The 20,821-nt window shown below is 43.2% G+C and overlaps 1 protein-coding gene and 1 long non-coding RNA gene across 3 annotated transcripts in view; one reads left to right on the top strand and one right to left on the bottom strand.

The window, feature by feature from the left end:
• Window positions 1–20,821, top strand: part of fgf14 (fibroblast growth factor 14) — a 272,457-nt gene that overhangs the window by 39,586 nt on the left and 212,050 nt on the right. The gene's annotated exons all lie outside the window — the stretch shown is intronic.
• Window positions 8,509–12,177, bottom strand: LOC127931049 (uncharacterized). Its single transcript, XR_008139661.1, has 3 exons — window positions 12,025–12,177; window positions 11,518–11,549; window positions 8,509–8,548 (listed from the first exon to the last, which is right to left on the bottom strand). It is a non-coding gene; the product is annotated as an uncharacterized LOC127931049 (long non-coding RNA).

Below are 20,821 nucleotides of genomic sequence, written 5' to 3' on the forward strand. Positions count from 1 at the left end.
ATGCACTGACACAGAGTGGAGTCTTTGTTAAAGGCAGCAGATCAATTAAGCAAAGAGACATATTTTAGACCGACTATCTTCACAGCTCATAAGGCTCATAGCCTTTTATGGAAAAGAGTAGAGGTCGACCGATTATGATTTTTCAACGCCGCTAACAATTATTGGAGGACAAAAAAGCCAATAACGATGATTTATTTTACCTTTCTTTAAATAGGCAAATCAGTTAAGAACATATTCTTATTTTCAATGACAACCCACTGTTCCTAGGCTAACTGCCTGATCAGGGGCAGAACAACAGATTAGTACCTTGTCAGCTCAGGGGTTTGAACTTGCAACCTTCCGGTTACAAGTCCACCACTCTAACCACTAGGCTACCCTGTTGATTTATTTTATTTGTAATAATGACAATTACAACAATACTGAATGAACACTTATTTTAACTTAATATAATACATCAATAAAATCAATTTAGCCTCAAGTAAATAATGAAACATGTTCAATATGGTTTAAATAATGCAAACAAAGTGTTAGAGAAGAAAGAAAGTAAAAGTGCAATATGTGCCATGTAAGAAAGCTAACGTTTATGTTCCTTGCTCAGAACATATGAAAGCTGGTGGTTCCTTTTAATGACTCTTCAATATTCCCAGGTAAGAAGTTTTAGGTTGTAGGTATTATAGGAATTACTGTATAGGACTATTTCCCTCTATACCATTTGTATTTCATATACCTTTGACTATTGGATGTTCTTATAGTCACTTTAGTATTGTCAGTGTAACAGTATAGCTTTTGTCCCTCTCCTCGCTCCTCCCTGGGCTCGAACCAGGAACACAACGACAACAGCCACACTCAAAGCAGCGTTACCCATGCAGAGCAAGGGGAACAACCACTCCAAGTCTCAGAGCGAGTGACTTTTGAAACGCTATTAGCGCGCACCCCGCTAACTAGCTAGCCATTTCACATCGGTTACACCAGCCTCATCTCGCGAGTTGATAGGCTTGAAGTCACAAACAGCTCAATGCTTGACGCACAACGAAGAGCTACTGGCAAAACGCACAAAACTGCTGTTTGAATGAATGCTTACGAGCCTGCTGCTGCCTACCACCGCTCAGTCAGATGCTTGTGTGCTTGTATGCTCAGTCAGATTATATGCAACGCAGGACACGCTATATAAACTAGTAATAACATCAACCGTGTAGTAGTGAGTATGATTGATTGATTGATTGATTGTTTTTTATAAGATAAGTTTAATGCTAGCTAGCAACTTACCTAGGCTTACTGCATTCGGGTAACAGGCAGTCTCCTCGTGGAGTGCAACGAGAGGCAGGTGGTTATAGCGTTGGACTAGTTAACTGTAAGGTTGCAAGATTGAAACCCCCGAGCTGACAAGGTGAAAATCTGTTGTTCTGCCCCTGAATGAGGCAGTTAACCCACCGTTCCTAGGCCGTCATTGAAAATAAGAATGTGTTCTTAACTGACTTGCCTAGTTAAATAAAGATTAAATAAAGGTGTAAAACAATATTTTTTAAATTGGCCAAATCGGTGTCCAAATATTCCGATTTCTGATTGTTATGAAAACTTGAAATCGGCCCTAATTAATCAGCCATTCCGATTAGTCGGTCGACCTCTACAAAAGAGTGAGATGTGTTTAAGCCCTTTCCAGTGCCATCAAAGTATTTCCACCCCTTGATCTTTCCACATTTTGTTGTTGCAGTCTGAATTTAAAATAGATTCAATTGAGAGTTGTAACGGAGACGCTGGGCGTCGAGAAGCGAGTGAGGTGCATAACGATGGAGCCAGGTGTGCGTAATGATGTTAGACAGAACCAGTGATTTATTAAACCGGCGGACGTCGAATGCCTGAGAGGCGGTGCGTAACCTGATTAGGTCGTCCACCTAGAGTGCTCGGAAAGACAGAAATCACATTTAGATTATGGTAATTCATATTGACAGAACATGCAAGTTGAGGATGCAACAATGTGTGGTCATTCTTACCGAATTCTGTCGTGCCCTTAGAAGATTGACATAGGCTCGTGATTTTGCTGTTCGTTACTTGTCTTGTTGGCTGAGGAAAAGTAAATGTGGACAGTCACATTAACATCATCAGTCACCCATGGTAGAAACGTTGACCTATTCTATTGATCAGCTTATCAAGAAAGATATAGCCTATTCCAAACAGATTCTGCGACAGTTGTGGTACGATGAATCCCAAATCCAAACTACCAGTCGGCCTAGGCTCCGTAAGAAAAATGATAAAGCAGTCTGATGCAACAGATCTGATAGTTTAGCTTAAAATGTAAAAAAGTATTATTTCTTCACATTATGAGCGTAGCAATGCGCACAAGGCAGAAAGCTATGCGCAAATGTTTGTTCCATAATATAATTAGCAAAATGTGCACTGCACATGCAAGCGGTTTCATGTGACAGAGAGAGAAATTTAGAAAGCAGGGAGATCCAATATGCAACCACTAGCATGGGTTGCTAATATGATTAGGATTGTGCCTTTGGCTCCTGGAGAATGAAAGAAAGTTGATATAAAACAATTGCCTCCGGTGATATGGTATTTTTTGGATAGGCTACTTTGAAGCAAGGTAAGACATGTAGTAAAACGTTCAGGTTTCAAAAATTAAGTATTTGTTTTCAAAATGCGTACTGCCTCCAGCTCATTGCAAAGTGGTGTGTGATGCGCTGATGAACCCTGCCTATGCATTTGCTGTTTGAGATGCTGTAGCTGCAGCTCTTGGGCTCTCTGATGATTGGTCGCTCAATGGCTGTATGCTGTACGCATGTGATAAATAAGATACACATCGAATATACTGTACACATGTGGCAATTTAATTCCACGGAATTATGCAAATTAACCAGTAGAGCGATAAGCATGACCAGTCAAATGTATTTCGATTAACTGTTATATCCATCAATGAATAGGCTAAAAACATTATTTCGAAATGGGATATTTTTCTTCTTGCAGACAATTGGCTGGCAGCAATTTGTATTTATTTAGGTAAATGAGATATTTCTATATTTAATTTTCAATCAATTGGCAAAACTTGCAAAATACATGTTTCTACTTTTGTCATAATGGTGCATTGTGTGTAGATGGGTGAGAAAACAAATGTATTTCATCCGTTTGGAATTCAGGCTGTAACACAACAAAATGTGTAATAAGTCAAGGGGTATGAATACTTTCTGAAGGCACTGTAGTGGGGGCAGCAGCGAGAGCTCAATCACCTGCTGTTAGTATCCCCTTCATAATAAAGTGAAGAGGCCTCTGGTATTCCATAGACTCAGAACACGGATACATTTCCGCTATGAGGAATGTGAAATCAGAAGAGTATATGAATGACTAGTACAGGTAAATTTGATAAGAGAATACTTTATATCACTGTTGCTATGTTTCGGGCAAGCTTGACTGTTTACGCATCTTTCCATCGAACTTAAAGCAATATGAAACTGAGTATAACATGTGGGCCTTTATAACAACGACCTGGGGGAGATTTGCAGTGGAGACGAGACCAAATGCCCTAAAAATAAGTACTGCTGCAATGCATCCCTACCAAACATAATCATAAGCCTCATAATATGACATTATATGGGCTCCTCTATGCTTATAAGAAGAAAGAAAGCATTGTATAAGGTTGGCTTTATTTAAAGTGGAATCGTTTATTTTATTTCAAAGTGAGTTGCTTTCGTCTGAAATGTAACTTCTTGGCTCCTGTGATTGGTGAAACCAACGGACAGGTAATATCACCTGTCCACTCAGGTGATGGTCTTCCAATTTGAACATCTACTAACCTTTTACCAAATCAGTGATGACCTGTAACTTTTCTCTACCTGTAACTCTACTCTACCTTATACTCTATTAACTGTACCCCTGTTACTACTATTTGCAACTTCCCCTGACATGCTACTATATCTGTCACTCTGCTACCTGACCCTCAACTACCTGACACTCTACTATATCCATCACTCTAATACCTGACAATCTACTATATGCATCACTCTGCTACCTGACACTCTGCTACCTGACACTACTATATCCATCACTCTAATACATGACAATGTACTAGATCCATCTCTCTGCTACCTGACACTACTATATCCATCACTCTACTACCTGACACTCTACTATATCCATCACTCTACTATCTGACACTCTACTATATCCATCACTCTACTATCTGACACTCTACTATATCCATCACTCTTCTACCTGACACTGTACTATATCTGTCACTCTGCTCCCTGATACACTCTGCTATATCCATTACTCTATTATCTGACACTCTACTATATCCATCACTCTACTCTCTGACAGTCTACTATATCCATCACTCTACTACCTGACACTCTGTAACTACTCCCCATCAGTCCATTACTCTGGACAGTCTACTATATCCATCACTCTACTCTCTGACAGTCTACTATATCCATCACTCTGCCTCCTGAAACTGTACTATATCAATCACTCTACTCCCTGATACTCTGCTATATCCATTACTCTATTATCTGACACTCTACTATATCCATCACTCTACTCTCTGACAGTCTACTATATCCATCACTCTGCCAACTGACACTGTACTATATCTGTCACTCTGCTACCTGACACTCTACTATATCCATCACTCTACTCTCTGACAGTCTACTATATCCATCACTCTGCCAACTGACACTGTACTATATCTGTCACTCTGCTAACTGACACTCTACTATATCCATCACTCTATTCTCTGACACTCTACTCTATCCATCACTCTTCTACCTTACACTCTACTATATCAATCACTCTAAATATATAATATAAAATATATGCCATTTAACTGCTTTTACCTGACACTCTATACATTCTACGTATGGGTGGTCCAGGATCAACCCACTACCCTGACACGCCATGCTCTACCAACTAGCCATCACTCTACTATATCTGTCACGCTGCACCTGACACTACCATATCCATATACTATTTCCATCACTCTGCTACCTGACACTCTACTATATCCATCACTCTATTATCTGACACTCTACTACATCCATCACTCTACTCTCTGACAGTCTACTATATCCATCACTCTACTACCTGACACTCGACTACATCCATCACTCTACTCTCTGGACAGTCTACTATATCCATCACTCTACGACCTGACACTACTATATCCATCACTCTGCCTCCTGAAACTGTACTATATCAATCACTCTACTACCTGACAGTCTACTCTGCTACCTGACACTCTACCACATCCATCACTCTACTCTCTGACAGTCTACTATATCCATCACTCTATTGCCTGACACTCTACTATATCCATCACTCTATTCTCTGACACTCTACTATATCCATCATTCTACCTGACACTCTACTATATCAATCACTCTACTAAATGACACTATAAAATATATCCATCACTCTTTATCTACCTTACAGGCATGTGTGCACTTCTACTGGTCCATACCCTGGCGTATCGCCATGCTCTACCAACTGAGCCACAGAAGGACCACTCTACTATATCTGTCACGCTGCAACCTGACACTACCATATCCACACTCTACTATTTCCATCACTCTGCTACCTGACACTACTATATCCATCACTCTAATACCTGACACTCTACTATATCCATCACTCTACTCTCTGACAGTCTACTATATCCATCACTCTACTACCTGACACTCGACTACATCCATCACTCTACTATCTGGACAGTCTACTATATCCATCACTCTACTATCTGACACTCTACTATATCCATCACTCTACTCTCTGACGCTCTACTATATCCATCACTCTGCTACCTTACACTGTACTATATCTGTAACTCTCCTCCCTGATACTCTGCTATATCCATTACTCTATTATCTGACACTCTACTATATCCATCACTCTACTCTCTGACAGTCTACTATATCCATCACTCTGCTACCTTACACTGTACTATATCTGTATCTCCTCCCTGAAGAGGTGCTATATCCATTACTCTATTATCTGACACTCTACTATATCCATCACTCTACTCTCTGACAGTCTACTATATCCATCACTCTGCTACCTTACACTGTACTATATCTGTAACTCTCCTCCCTGATACTCTGCTATATCCATTACTCTATTATCTGACACTCTACTATATCCATCACTCTACTCTCTGACAGTCTACTATATCCATCACTCTGCTACCTTACACTGTACTATATCTGTAACTCTCCTCCCTGATACTCTGCTATATCCATTACTCTATTATCTGACACTCTACTATATCCATCACTCTACTCTCTGACACTCGACTATACCCATCACTCTCCTACCTGACACTCTACTGACATCCATCACTCTACTCTCTGACACTCTACTATATCTGTCACTCTGCTACCTTACAATGTACTATATCTGTAACTCTCCTACCTGACACTCTACTATATCCATCACTCTATTATCTGACACTCTACTATATCTGTAACTCTACTACCTGACCCTCTACTATATCAATCACTCTGCCACCTGACACTCTACTATTTCCATCACTCTGCAACCTGACATTATACTCATTATACTCCTTTTCACTCTACTCTACCTGTCAATATACTCCTTGTCACTCTACTCTGTCTGTCTACCTGTCACTGTACTCCTTGTCACTCTACTCTACCTGTCGGTCTACCTGTCACTGTACTCCTTGTCACTCTACTCTACCTGTCGGTCTACCTGTCACTGTACTCCTTGTCACTCTACTCTACCTGCCGGTCTACCTGTCTGTCTACCTGTCACTGTACTCCTTATCACTCAACTCTACCTGTCAGTCTACCTGTCTGTCTACCTGTCACTGTACTCCTTGTCACTCTACTCTACCTGTCTGTCACACTGTCACTGTACTCCTTGTCACTCTACTCTACCTGTCGGGCCTACCTGTAACTGTACACCTTGTCACTCTACTCTACCTGTCTGTCTACCTGTCACTGTACTCCTTGTCACTCTACTCTACCTGTCTGTCTACCTGTCACTATACTCCTTGTCACTGAACTCTACCTGTCGGTGTACCTGTCACTGTACTCCCTGTCACTCTACTCTACCTGTCACTCTACTCCTTGTCAAACTACTCTACCTGTCTGTCTTCTTGTCACTATACTCCTTGTCACTGTACTCTACCTGTCGGTGTACCTGTCAGTGTACTCCTTGTCACTCTACTCTACCTGTCACTCTACTCCTTGTCACTCAACTCTACCTGTCTGTCTACTTGTCACTATACTCCTTTTCACTCTACTCTTCCTGTCAATATACTCCTTGTCACTCTACTCTATCTGTCTGTCTACCTGTCACTGTACTCCTTGTCACTCTACTCTACCTGTCGTTCTATCTGACTGTCTACCGGTCACTGTACTCCTTGTCACTCTACTCTATCTGTCACTCTACTCCTTGTCACTCAACTCTACCTGTCTGTCTACTTGTCACTATACTCCTTTTCACTCTACTCTTCCTGTCAATATGCCCAACTCTACTCTATCTGTCTGTCTAGTCAGTACTCCTTGAACTCTATGGTCGGTCTACCTGTCACTATAGTCCTTGCCACTCCATCTAGGTCTACCTGTCACTGTAGAGAGCTACTTGTCAGAAACTCTACCTGTCTGTCTGCTTGTCACTATTCTCCTTTTCACTCTAATCTACCTGTCACTATACTCATTGTCACTCTAGTCTCTGTCTACCTGTCACTGTACTCCTTGGTCATTCTACTCTACCTGCCGGATCTGTCTGTCTACCTGTCACTGTACTCCTTGTCACTCTACTTGGAGAGAAAAGGAGAAGTGTACTCCTTCTGTCACTCTACTCTACCTGGACATGTCACTATATCCTTGCCAGTGAGGTCTACCTGTCTGTCTACCTGTCACTTTACTACTTGAAGACTACCTGTCTGTCTACTTGTCACTATACTCCTTGTCAGCTACTCTACCTGATACTCCTTGTCACTGATGAGCGAGGTGAGGTAAGGGATGTCAGGTCTTGCCACTCTACTCTGTCTGTCTACCTGTCACTTTACTACTTGTCATCTACTCTGTCTGTCTACCTGTCACTGTACTCCTTGTCACTCTACTCTGTCTGTCTACCTGTCACTGTACTCCTTGTCACTCTACTCTACCTGTCGGTCTATCTCTCTGTCTACCTGTCAGTGTACTCCTTGTCACTATACTCTACCTGTCGGTCTACATGTCACTATACTCCTTGCCACTCTACTCTACCTGTCTGTCTACCTGTCACTTTACTACTTGTCACTATACTCTACCTGTCGGTCTATCTGTCTGTCTACCTGTCACTTTAGGGGTCACTCTATTTGGAGGGAACCTGTCACTGTACTCCTTGTCACTCTCTCTACCTGCCGGTCTACCTGTCTGTCTACCTGTCACTGTACTCCTTATCACTCAACTCTACCTGTCGGTCTACCTGTCTGTCTAGACTGTACTCCTTGTCAGACTCTACCTGTCTGTCAGAGTCACTGTAGGTCAGGAGAAGGTCGGGCCTAAGAAGAACTGTACTCCTTGTCGCTCTACTCTACCTGTCTGTCAACCTGTCACTGTACTCCTTGTCAGGCTCTACTCTACCTGTCTGTCTAGGTCATGTACTCCTTGTCAGTGGCTGTCTGTCTACCTGAGGAGGAATTCTCACTGTAGACCTGTCGGTGTACCTGTCACTGTAGTCAACTCTACCTGCCGGTCCTGTCTGTCTACCTGTCACTGTCAAAGGATCACTCAACTCTAGGGAGGTCTACCTGTCTGTCAACCTGTCACTGAGTCCTTGTCAATCTAGGAGTCTGTCTAGGTCACCGACCTCCTTGTCAGGAAGGGGACCTGTCTGTCTAGGTCACTAGAGGAGGGACCTGTCGGGGGTACCTGTCAGGTACTCCTTGGGAGAACACTACCTGTCACTTTTCTCCTTGTCAATGAGCTCTAGAGTCTATTTGTCACTATATGGTCACTCTACAAGAGGTCACTGTAGGAGGGGTCACTCTACCTGTCTGTCTACCTGACTATACTCCTTGTCACTGTACTCTGGTGAGAGGAGTACCTGTCAGTGTAGTGGTCACTCTACTCTACCTGTCTGTCTAGTTGTCAATGAGGTGTCAATATACAGTCATCTAATAAAGATGAGGTCAAGCTGTACTCCTTGTCACTCTACCTTGTGAGTCTAGGGGGGGACTAGGTCCTTGAGGGTGAGGTCACTGTAACTTGTCAGGAGACTCTACCTGGTCTACCTGTCAGGAGGCAGAGAGGAATGTCTACCTGTCAAAGGTTCTCACTGTACTCTACCTGGAGTGTACCTGTCAAGTCCTTGTCAGAACTGTGAGTCGGTCTACCTGTCTGTCTAGGTCAGGAGTCACTTATCTACCTGTCTGTCTACCTGTCACTGTACTCCTTGTCACTCTACTCTACCTGTCGGGCCTACCTGTAACTGTACTCCTTGTCGATAAATGATAAGGATGTCACTGTACTCCTTGAAACCTGTCTGTCTACCTGTGACAGCATGGAATTCTCTAGTCTGAGGTCACTAGACAGATTGGTAAGGGAAAGAGAGAAAGACCAACTCTGGGACCTGTCGGTCTACCTGTGTCAACCCCGTCACTGACCAGAAGCTACTCTACCTGTCTGCTACCTGTCACCGTGGGCCTTGTCACGGACTCTACCTGTCTGTCTACCTGTCAGGATACCCTTGTCAGTGTACTCTCCTGTGGTGACCTGTCACTGTACTCCTTGTCAGTCTACACTACCTGTCAAGGGACTGGAGTCAATCACTCTACCTGTCTGTCTATTTGACTATACTGCCTTGTTCTACACTACCTGTCACTATACTCCTTGTCACTCTACCTGTCTGTCTAGGCTCACTATACTCCTTGTCACTGTACTCTACCTGTCGGTGTACCTGTCAGTGTACTCCTTGTCACTCTACCTACCTGTCACTCTACTTCTGGGACCACCAGATTAGGTGTCTGTCACGCGGTGTGGAGCGTACTGTATGGTCTTGCAGAGAGGAGAGAACTGTCTGTCTACCTGTCACTGTACTCCTTGACAGGCTACAGAAAAGGCTACGCTAATGCAAGGAAATTGGAATGACAAGTCTACCTGTCACTCTACTAATGTCACTAAACCTGTCTGTCTACTTGTCACTAGAATTTTATTGACTACCTGTCACTAAACTCATTGTCACAGTCTGTCTACCTGTCACTGTACTCCTTGTCAGTCTAGCTGCGTTATCTGTCTGTCTACCTGGTCACTACTCTAATCTGTCGGTCAAACCTGTCACTGTACTCCTTGTCACTACAGTCTACCTGTCATTACCTGTCTGTCTGACACTGTCACTGTATCAATCACTCTGTCACCTGACACTCATTGTCTACTGTCATTACCATCACTCTGCAACCTGTCTGTCTACCTGTCACTATATCACATCACTCTACCTGTCTGACACTACTCCTTGTCATCCATCACTCTACCCTGACACTACCATATCCATCACTACTACCTGTCGGTGTACCTGTCACTGTATCCTTGTCACTCTACTGCCTGTCTGTCTACCTGTCACTGTACTCCTTATATCAACTCTACCTGTCTCTACCTGTCAACCTGTCACTGTACTCCTGTCACTCTACTATCCTGTCACTGTCTACCTGTCACTACTCCTTGTCACTCTACTCTACCTGTCTGTCACTACTATGTCTCTACTACCTATCTGTACCTCTCACTACTCCTGTCACTCTACTACCTGTCACTAGTTTCTCCTTGTCAATCTACTCTACCTGTCTGTCTGTCACTATACAATCCTTGTCAACTCTGACACTATACCTGTCACTATACTCCTTGTCACTCTACCTGTCTGTCTACCTGTCACTATACTCCTTGTCACTGTACTCTACCTGTCGGTGTACCTGTCAGTGTACTCCTTGTCACTCTACTCTACCTGTCTGTCTACTTGTCACTCTACTCTACCTGTCAATATACTCCTTGTCACTCTAATCTAACTGTCTGTCTACCTGTCACTGTACTCCTTGTCACTCTACTCTACCTGTCGGTCTACCTGTCACTATACTCCTTGCCACTCTACTCTACCTGTCTGTCTACCTGTCACTGTACTCCTTGTCACTCTACTCTACCTGTCTGTCTACCTGTCTGTACTCCTGTCACTGTACTCCCTGTCACTCTACTCTACTCTACCTGTCGGTCTACCTGTAACTGTACTCCTTGTCACTCTACTCTACCTGTCTGTCTACCTGTCACTGTACTCCTTGTCACTCTACTCTACCTGTCTGTCTACCTGTCACTATACTCCTTGTCACTGTACTCTACCTGTCGGTGTACCTGTCACTGTACTCCTTGTCACTCTACACTACCTGTCACTTTTCTCCTTGTCAATCTACTCTACCTGTCTGTCTTCTTGTCACTATACTCCTTGTCACTCTACACTACCTGTCACTGTACTCCTTGTCATTGTACTACTCTACCTGTCTGTCTACCTTATCACTATACTTGTCACTGTACCTGTAACCTGTCACTGTACTCCTTGTCACTCTACTCTACCTGTCTGTCTACCTGTCACCGTACTCCTTGTCACTCTACTCTACCTGTCTGTCTACCTGTCACTATACTCCTTGTCACTGTACTCTACCTGTCGGTGTACCTGTCACTGTACTCCTTGTCACTCTACACTACCTGTCACTTTTCTCCTTGTCAATCTACTCTACCTGTCTGTCTATTTGTCACTATACTCCTTGTCACTCTACACTACCTGTCACTGTACTCCTTGTCACTCTACCTGTCTGTCTACCTGTCACTATACTCCTTGTCACTGTACTCTACCTGTCGGTGTACCTGTCAGTGTACTCCTTGTCACTCTACTCTACCTGTCACTCTACTTCTTGTCACTCTACTCTACCTGTCTGTCTACCTGTCAATATACTCCTTGTCACTCTAATCTAACTGTCTGTCTACCTGTCACTGTACTCCTTGTCACTCTACACTACCTGTCACTCTTCTCCTTGTCACTCTACTCTACCTGTCTGTCTACCTGTCACTGTACTCCTTGTCACTCTACTCTACCTGTCTGTCTACCTGTCACTATACTCCTTCTCACTGTACTCTACCTGTCGGTGTACCTGTCACTGTACTCCTTGTCACTCAACTCTACCTGTCGGTCTACCTGTCTGTCTACCTGTCACTGTACTCCTTGTCACTCTACTCTACCTGTCTGTCTACCTGTCACTGTACTCCTTGTCACTCTACTCTACCTGTCTGTCTACCTGTCACTGTACTCCTTGTCACTCTACTCTACCTGTCTGTCTACCTGTCACTGTACTCCTTGTCACTCTACACTACCTGTCACTTTTCTCCTTGTCAATACTACCTGTCACTACCTTGTCACTCTACTCTGTCTGTCTACCTGTCACTGTACTCCTTGTCACTCTACACTACCTGTACCTGTACTGTACTCCTTGTCACTCTACCTGTCTGTCTACCTGTCACTATACTCCATGTCACTGTACTCTACCTGTCTGTCTACTTGTCACTATACTCCTTTTCACTCAACTCTACCTGTCTCTACCTGTCAATGTCACTCCTTGTCACTCTACTTTAACCTGTCTGTCTACCTGTCACTGTACTCCTTGTCACTCTACTCTACTCTACCTGTCTGTCTACTGTCTGTCACCTGTCACTGTACCTTGTCACTCTACTCTACCTGTCGGTCTACCTGTCACTATACTCATTGTCACTGTACTACCTGTCTGTCTACCTGTCACTGTACTCCTTGTCACTCTACACTCTACCTGTCGTCTGTCTACCTGTCACTGTCACTGTACCTGTCACTCTACTCCTTGTCACTCAACTCTACCTGTCTGTCTACTTGTCACTATACTCCTTTTCACTCTACTCTACCTGTCAATATACTCCTTGTCACTCTAATCTAACTGTCTGTCTACCTGTCACTGTACTCCTTGTCACTCTACTCTACCTGTCGGTCTACCTGTCACTATACTCCTTGCCACTCTACTCTACCTGTCTGTCTACCTGTCACTGTACTACTTGTCACTATACTCTACCTGTCTGTCTACTTGTCACTATACTCCTTTTCACTCTAATCTACCTGTCACTATACTCATTGTCACTCTACTCTGTCTGTCTACCTGTCACTGTACTCCTTGTCACTCTACTCTACCTGTCGGTCTACCTGTCACTGTACTCCTTGTCACTCTACTCTACCTGTCGGTCTACCTGTCACTGTACTCCTTGTCACTCTACTCTACCTGCCGGTCTACCTGTCACTGTACTCCTTATCACTCAACTCTACCCGTCGGTCTACCTGTCTGTCTACCTGTCACTGATACATCAGGAAATAACTCTAATTTCAATATATTTCTATCACAGATTCAAATTAGGATTGTGAGATCCTGCTGTGCTGTCCTAAGTGGCAGTCACTGTCAACTTCCCAATTTGCCAACAAGCCACAACCTCCAAGCCCCAGGGTACGGTGGCACCATCTCCCCTTATCTGTACATCACTTCCTTCTCATCCCCCTCTGGTGTATCACCTTTCACAGCCAATGCAACATTCACACACTCAAATCTGCCTAAAACAAGGCTGTCAGTAGAACCTGATCTGTTCGACTGACAGGATGGACCTTTTCTGTGCCAAAGCCCTGTTGCTCGGGTCCAAGCAACCTCTCTGTGCCCCCTAACCTCACCGCAATAGCAGGAAAAACTCTGTTCAACAGCAACTCTATATTCTGATGACAGTGAGGAAAAGAGCGCGAGAGAGAGAGTTGGGGGGGTGGTGAAGGTTCATGAATTTTCCAGCTAACCAAATCAGCTCTCTTTTTCTGGAGCGGTGTGAATGGAGTTGGAATGTGAGTACGTGATAGACTGACACAGAGTCGTGTCTTTGTTCAAGGCAGCGGTATGCGTTGCGTGAATAAATGTCATCTCAGACCGGAATATTTTCTGATCTGAGGCGTTCTAATTGAACAAGCATCGACAGGGTGGGAGGGCCTCTCTCTGGTTGGCATAGTCTACTGATGAAACTCTGCCGGATCATGGAAAAATGGAAAATCAGCACTTTACAACCGGGACAGGCGCCACATTGATGAGAGGGGGAGAGAGATGTAGACAAGACAAATATTCCTGCGTTGCTTTGTTTTTCCTGATTCCCCTGGAACTGGGGATTAATTGTTTTCACACTAATTTCACAGATTAAACTTGGTTGACCACTGGAGATGTGTATAATGAGGATGAGGAAGGAATGAATGAAGAATGAATGAGGAAGATGCAGCAGACTGTACGATCTATTCCTGTTTCATGGAAACAAGTGCAAATGCGACTGAATATGTCTTAGTATTTGGAAGAGACCTCGATTAGGCGTTTTTCATAATGATAGCAGTTCTGCATCTATTATGCCCCCATTCGAGAGTTTCTGGGCAGATGCGATAAGATATTACTCTGTTTTTGGGGTACCAAGACGGAATGCATCATGTTTTCTTTCTGCACGGAGTTGATGGTTTATGATATAAAAATGGCTTTATAAAATCCATTTGATTGATTAAATGATTAGTTTAGATATGCCAGACCCACACGGGTGAACCCAGTCTGAATCCAGCTTTACTGATTCACGCCGGGCCTTATTTGATTACACCATTGATGTGAGAGTTCGCAGTGGAGTTGATGGTGGTAAAAGGTAAGAGTAACTGACAAGGACACGGGACTCTGGCAAAGTCTTCCACTGCAACGCCCCGGGTTTCACTGCTGAGCTCCTCAGAAAAATATCCTTCATAACATCGGACCAAATCGAGACTTCAATATACTTGTAATGCTTTTTGTATAAAAAAAAAATCTTAAATTACAGCGCAATTTCAGCAAATTCAGAATTTGCCATTAATTGCGATTAACTTGATTCGGTGTTTGAATCGTTTGACATATTTAAATATAATACACATGTAAATATAGGAAATATGTATATGTAAGAACACGACCCTATAGAATAGAAGGTTTTGTAATGTGTTATGACTCACCAGCAAGTTGGCGTAATAAAAACTGCTTCATTGGCTTTAGCTGTTGGTGATATGATATGAACCACGGAAGCATTGAGAATCAAAAGTAACCATATAATATATCCGTATAGGTGTGAGACAACTGGAGAAAATATCTTGGTCATAGTGGGCCCTCTTCCTATACATGGCTGGATCCATCTGAATCCATACTAACATCATTAAATTGACTGCTCGTCTATAAAAGTTGCGTGTGGTATGACATGGGATCCATACAAATGGATAACCTGGTGAATTTATAACTTATCCCTTTAAATGTGAATTTCAGAAAGATTTGATAATTCATGTTTCCCTCATAGATATGACACAAGCACTTTTGGTTGACTCGTATTGACCAACAGAAAACAGAATCTCTTTGTTTAATTAGATTAAAAATACCCATGGGAGTGGGTGTCTGTTATGTTTTATGTTTTTTTGGTGTACTCTACAGTATATGTGTTCATTGCCATGTGTGTGTATCTGTATATATATATATTAAGATATGGTTAAGATATGGGCAGGCATTAACTACGGACAGTGGACACAATTGCATTTTATCAATGGCAATTTGAATGCACAGCGATACCGTGACAAGATCCTGAGGCCCCATTGTCGTGCCATTCATCCACTGCCATCACTTCATGTTTCAGCATGATAATGCAATCCATGTCGCAAGGATCTGTACACAATTCCTGGCAGCTGGAAATGTCAGTTCTTCCATGGCCTGCATACTCACCAGACATGTCACCCACTCAGCATGTGTGGGATGCTCTGGATCGACATGTGCGGCAGCGTGTTCCAGTTTTCACCAATCTCCAGCAACTTCACTCAGCCATTGAAAAGGAGTGGGACAACATTCCACAGGCAGCCTCATCAACTCTATGCGAAGGAGATCTGTCGTGGTGCATGAGGCAAATGGTGGTCACACCAGATACTGACTTGTTTTCTGTGATGAACAGATGCATATATATATATATATTCCCAGTCATATGAAATCCATAGATTAACGCCTAATTAATGTATTTCAATTGACTGATTTCCTTATATGAACTGTAACTCAGGAAAATCTTAGAAATTGCATGTTGCGTTTACATTTTTGTTCAGTATAAATCAATATAATGGTCGCCATGAACCAGCAGGATACAGTGAAAAATAGCAAATGGCATGACACCCTTTTGCCCGAGCTCTCTCACAATCCAAGTGAATGTGAACCTCACACACTGGACAACGACGCCTGTGTAGGGAAAGTGACAGGCAAGGTCCAAGGTCCAAGTTGCGACAATGAGAAGAAATAGACCCAGGCCAAAGATGGGGTTAGGCATAATAACCTGAAAAAAACACATGGGCAGACTGTTGGCAGAAACAGTGGCTGGTAGAGCACAGTCCACCCATACGCTAGGGATGGAAAAGGGCAGTAGTAAAGTGAAATGAGGAATATGACATCTCCAGTCTTTTCATCGACCAAGAGCTGCTGTGAAAGGATTTGAAGCACAATAGTCCTGTCCCCGGACGAGCTAAAAGCTTAGAGACTGTGCTCAGTTATAGTTAAACTGCATCACTGTCGGGGGCCTTGGCAGGCCGAGCAAGTGGAAGAAGGACCCTGACAAGATTAACCTTTTCTCGGCTCAAAAGTCCTTCAAGGGCACAGGACCGTGGAAAACAGAATGTACTGAAAGGAGAAGCTAATCTGTACAGTCATACCAATTCTCCATGAAAACAAATGCATCAACTGTAAAAACAGAGTGCAGAAAGGGCTGGCACTCTTTTCCAAGAGACGCAGGCCTGTCTCTTTCTGGCATCCAGGAGGTCCACTCTGTCTTTGTCTGTTAAGCTGGATAAGCTCAGCCAAAGTGTGCTTTCTCCCACCACCGCGAGGCTCATGATACGTCCACTGCCTTGGATATCACTCTGGGAGGAACCGAGGCTCAGGTCTGTAATCATAGATATCTCCTCCTAAGCATCTGAATCCAGGGGACTCCATGTCCAGTTGCTTCCCCATCTCCTCCAGTAATTCAGCCTGATACACAATAAAGAGGTCATGTTGAACAGTTCCTTTGTGGGACTATAGTCTATTCCTGTCGTGCTGGTCCATTGACGGGCCATAGCCTTTAGAGAAGACGGCCACTCGATGCCGAGACCCATTTGCAGACATGAAGGAGCCCAAACTCCACTGGAGGAAGGGCAGCTCCACAGTTCTCGGGACCGTCGGGTCTGCGGGCCTGAGAGGTTGGGAGAACGCGGTTGTTTGCCCCCAACTCTTGTACAGTGAGGGAAGGGAGACGAGGCTCACCCCAACTGGGCTCGGTTGTGGGGAGCTGAGCCTCAGCTGTCGTTGTTTCAGCCTCCTCTTCAGACCTGGTCTAGCGAACACAACGGGTGAATGCAGGTTAACTAGAGAAGGGAACTAGCAAAGGTGCCATGTTGCAGGTAGGGTATGCTAGTGAGGTTAGCTTGCTTCTCAGCAATCTAGCCAAGTTAGCCTTGCAGCATGAGCTAACTGAGTCTCAATAGCTAGCAGTGACGCTAGCTACCAACAGAGACTAAGAAGTCAATTAGGAATTACTACACGAATACAAAAACCTTCCAGTTAGTACTCAACCTCTCAACAGAGGTCTGAAGACATACACTCGGCAGCGATATCCTTCATGGTTCGCTTGTGAGTAGGTAAGCAGGCAACGGGTATCCAGTTGATATAAGGAGCAGAGCCGCTGGTAAATGTGTGGCGAGCATTTGGCCAAGTACTTTTCAATATATTATGGCCCCACCACACCACATTCAAAGCAGCAAGTGGTCTCCTACAGAGCCTCATCAACCACGCCTCTCAACAACTTTGTTTGGTTGCACCAGCGCTCATTGTTTGATTTTGAACTCTGCACTTGGTATCTTTCTTCGCTCACGCTACTCTCCGTGGCTGTGTTATCTAGTGAAAACCCTCCTCTCCTGCCTGCCTGCCTGCCTCATGAGAGAGTGAACACACATTTGAATGGAAAACAAGGTATGTGTTAATAAAAGCAGTTAATTAAAGCAGTTTAGTCATCCTCTAAAACTATTTAGAATTATCCAATCTATAGCTAGCTAACATTAGCTTTAGAGTAGACCAGAGTAGAGTAGGCTAGCTAGCTAGCTAGCTAGCTAGATATATACATATTATTTTATTTCCACCCATGGCTTATTTTTCACAAATGCTTGTGGCGCAAATTTGACGCCTCAGAGCAGTCTACATAGACATTATGAACAGACAGAGATAATTGATGGATTCAGGCACCAACTTAACTTTCACAAATAGAGAGACAGGGAGCCATCCAGGTGTCAGTCTTTTTTGACTAGCTAGTGCATAGTGACACCTACTGATGTGAACAGGTAATGCAGGTTTGGTTTGAATAGAGTAAGTGAATGAATGATATTCAATCAAATCAACTTCATGAAAAGGGGGATATTATTTTCAATTAACATTTTGAAAGTAGTTGACTTAATGATTGAACATATGGATTTAACATGCAATCAGTTGCTACAGTGAGCACCAGGGAACCAATCCCTGGTGGGCCAATGGGGTGGCAGGGTAGCCTAGTGTTTAGAAGGTTGCGAGTTAAAACCCCCGAGCTGACAAGGTACACATCTGTCGTTCTGCCCCTGAACAGGCAGTTAACCCACTGTTCCCAGGCCGTCATTGAAAATAAGAATGTGTTCTTAACTGACTTGCCTGGTTAAATAAAGATAAAAAATAAAAGAAAATAATAAAAATGGAAACCAGGACAACAACACAAGGTTAGTGGTTTTATGACTTACACATAAAACATGTTGTTACACAGTCTACTGGTTTAAATATAACCCTGCCTTTTTACAAAGTCTACTGTGTATAGGTTTAAATATAACCCTGACTTTTTACAAAGTCTACTCTGTTAAGTGTTTCCCTGCCTTACATAAAGATTACAGAATGAATAATTGCAGAAGAGCACTGTAATAGTTTTTTTTTTTTACAAAATATGTAAATACTTTTCTACAATGGAACCAGTCTGTCTTTTTTAGTAGTCCACTGCTTAACATTGTGTGTGTGTGTAGAGTGAAGTACATTTTTACAGACATTGTAACAATTATTGGGGTGGCAGGGTAGCCTAGTGGTTAGAGTGTTGGACTAGTAACTGAAAGGTTGCAAGTTCAATACCCTGAGCTGACAAGATACAAATCTGTTGTTCTGCCCCTGAACAAGGCAATTAACCCACTGTTCCTAGGCCGTCATTGAAAATAATAGTTTGTTCTTAACTGACTTGCCTAGTTAAATACAAATTATATTTGCATAACGCTCAGCCCTGCTATAGTGGTTCACTAAACTACAGAGTATGTAGTCCATTAAAGTTGTTGGCTCTTTTGATATCAGATTCAGAATGAATAGTAACAAGATTTGAGGTAGTTTGAAAGGGTTTGATCCACTTTAGGCCAGCAGTGTTTTCAATTCACATGACCACTTTTGAACCTGTAGTTCCACATCTGTTGAGGAGAGCAACAGTACTTTACAAGAAGAAGCGAGAATATCCAGAGAGTGGGAGAGTGGCTTCTTTTATTTCATTTGCCATTTTACCCGTTTGTCTCTAACATACGTTTTTGATTGGCACTTCCGAGAGTAGACAATCTTTAGGAAACCCCCACATGTGAGATATCAAAATGAATAAATGAAAGAGCATCCACGTGTGTCTCCATGGCAGCCCAATTCTGAGATTTCTTTTTCACTAATTGGTCTTTTGAGCAATCAGAGTCACAGTACTGAGAGTGTCTGAACAAGAGGCCTTAGAGCTTTATACAACACATCAGACAGTGGCAGAGCTATTGTGATGACGTGACGAAACGAAAGCTTCCACACCCTAGGGAGTGCAGATTTATTGATTTGACGATGGTTGGAGTCGCGGTTAATGTCATTGGTAAAACACAGATTATTGTGTATTCCATGTTATGTGATGTTGCATCTGATAAGAAGATACGCACACACAGGCACGCACGCATGCACACACACACGACAACTACACTGAACAAAAATATAAATGCAACGTACAACAATTTCAACGATTTTATTGAATTACAGTTCATAGGAAATTATTCAATTGACATAAATGATTTCGGCCCAAATCCATGGATTTCACACGACTGGGAATACAGATATGCATTTGTTGGTCACAGATACCTTTTAAAGAAAAGAAAAGGTGTGACCACCATTTGCCTCATGCAGCGTGACACATCTCCTTCGCATAGAGTGCAAAGTTTGGATATTCGCGGGAACTGGAACACAATGTCATAAATGTCGATCCAGAGCATCCCAAACGTGCTCAATGGGTGACGTTCTGGTGAGTATGCAATCCATGGAAGAACTGGGACATTTTCATCTTCCCAGGAGTTGTGTACAGATCCTTGCGACGTATTGGGGCTGTGTATTGTCACTCTGAAACATGAGGCGGTGGATGAATGGCACGACAATGGGCCTCAAGATCTCGTCACGGTATCTCTGTGCATTCAAATTTGCTATCGATAAAATGCAATTGTGTTCATTGTCCGTCGCTTATTCCTGCCCATACCGTAACCCCACAAAGGGAAACTCTGTTCACAACGTTGACATCAGCATACTGCTCGCCCACATGATGCCATACACATTGTCTGCCATCTGCCCCGGTACAGTTGTAACCTGAGATTCATCCGTGAAGCGCACACTTCTTCAGCGTGCCAATGGCCATCAAAAGTGAGCATTTACCCACTGTAGTTGTTTACGACACCAAACTGCAATCAGGGTCCAGAC

The sequence above is a fragment of the Oncorhynchus keta genome, chromosome 7, assembly GCF_023373465.1.
Source record: "Oncorhynchus keta strain PuntledgeMale-10-30-2019 chromosome 7, Oket_V2, whole genome shotgun sequence".
In the NCBI taxonomy this organism is placed as follows: Eukaryota; Metazoa; Chordata; class Actinopteri; order Salmoniformes; family Salmonidae; genus Oncorhynchus; species Oncorhynchus keta.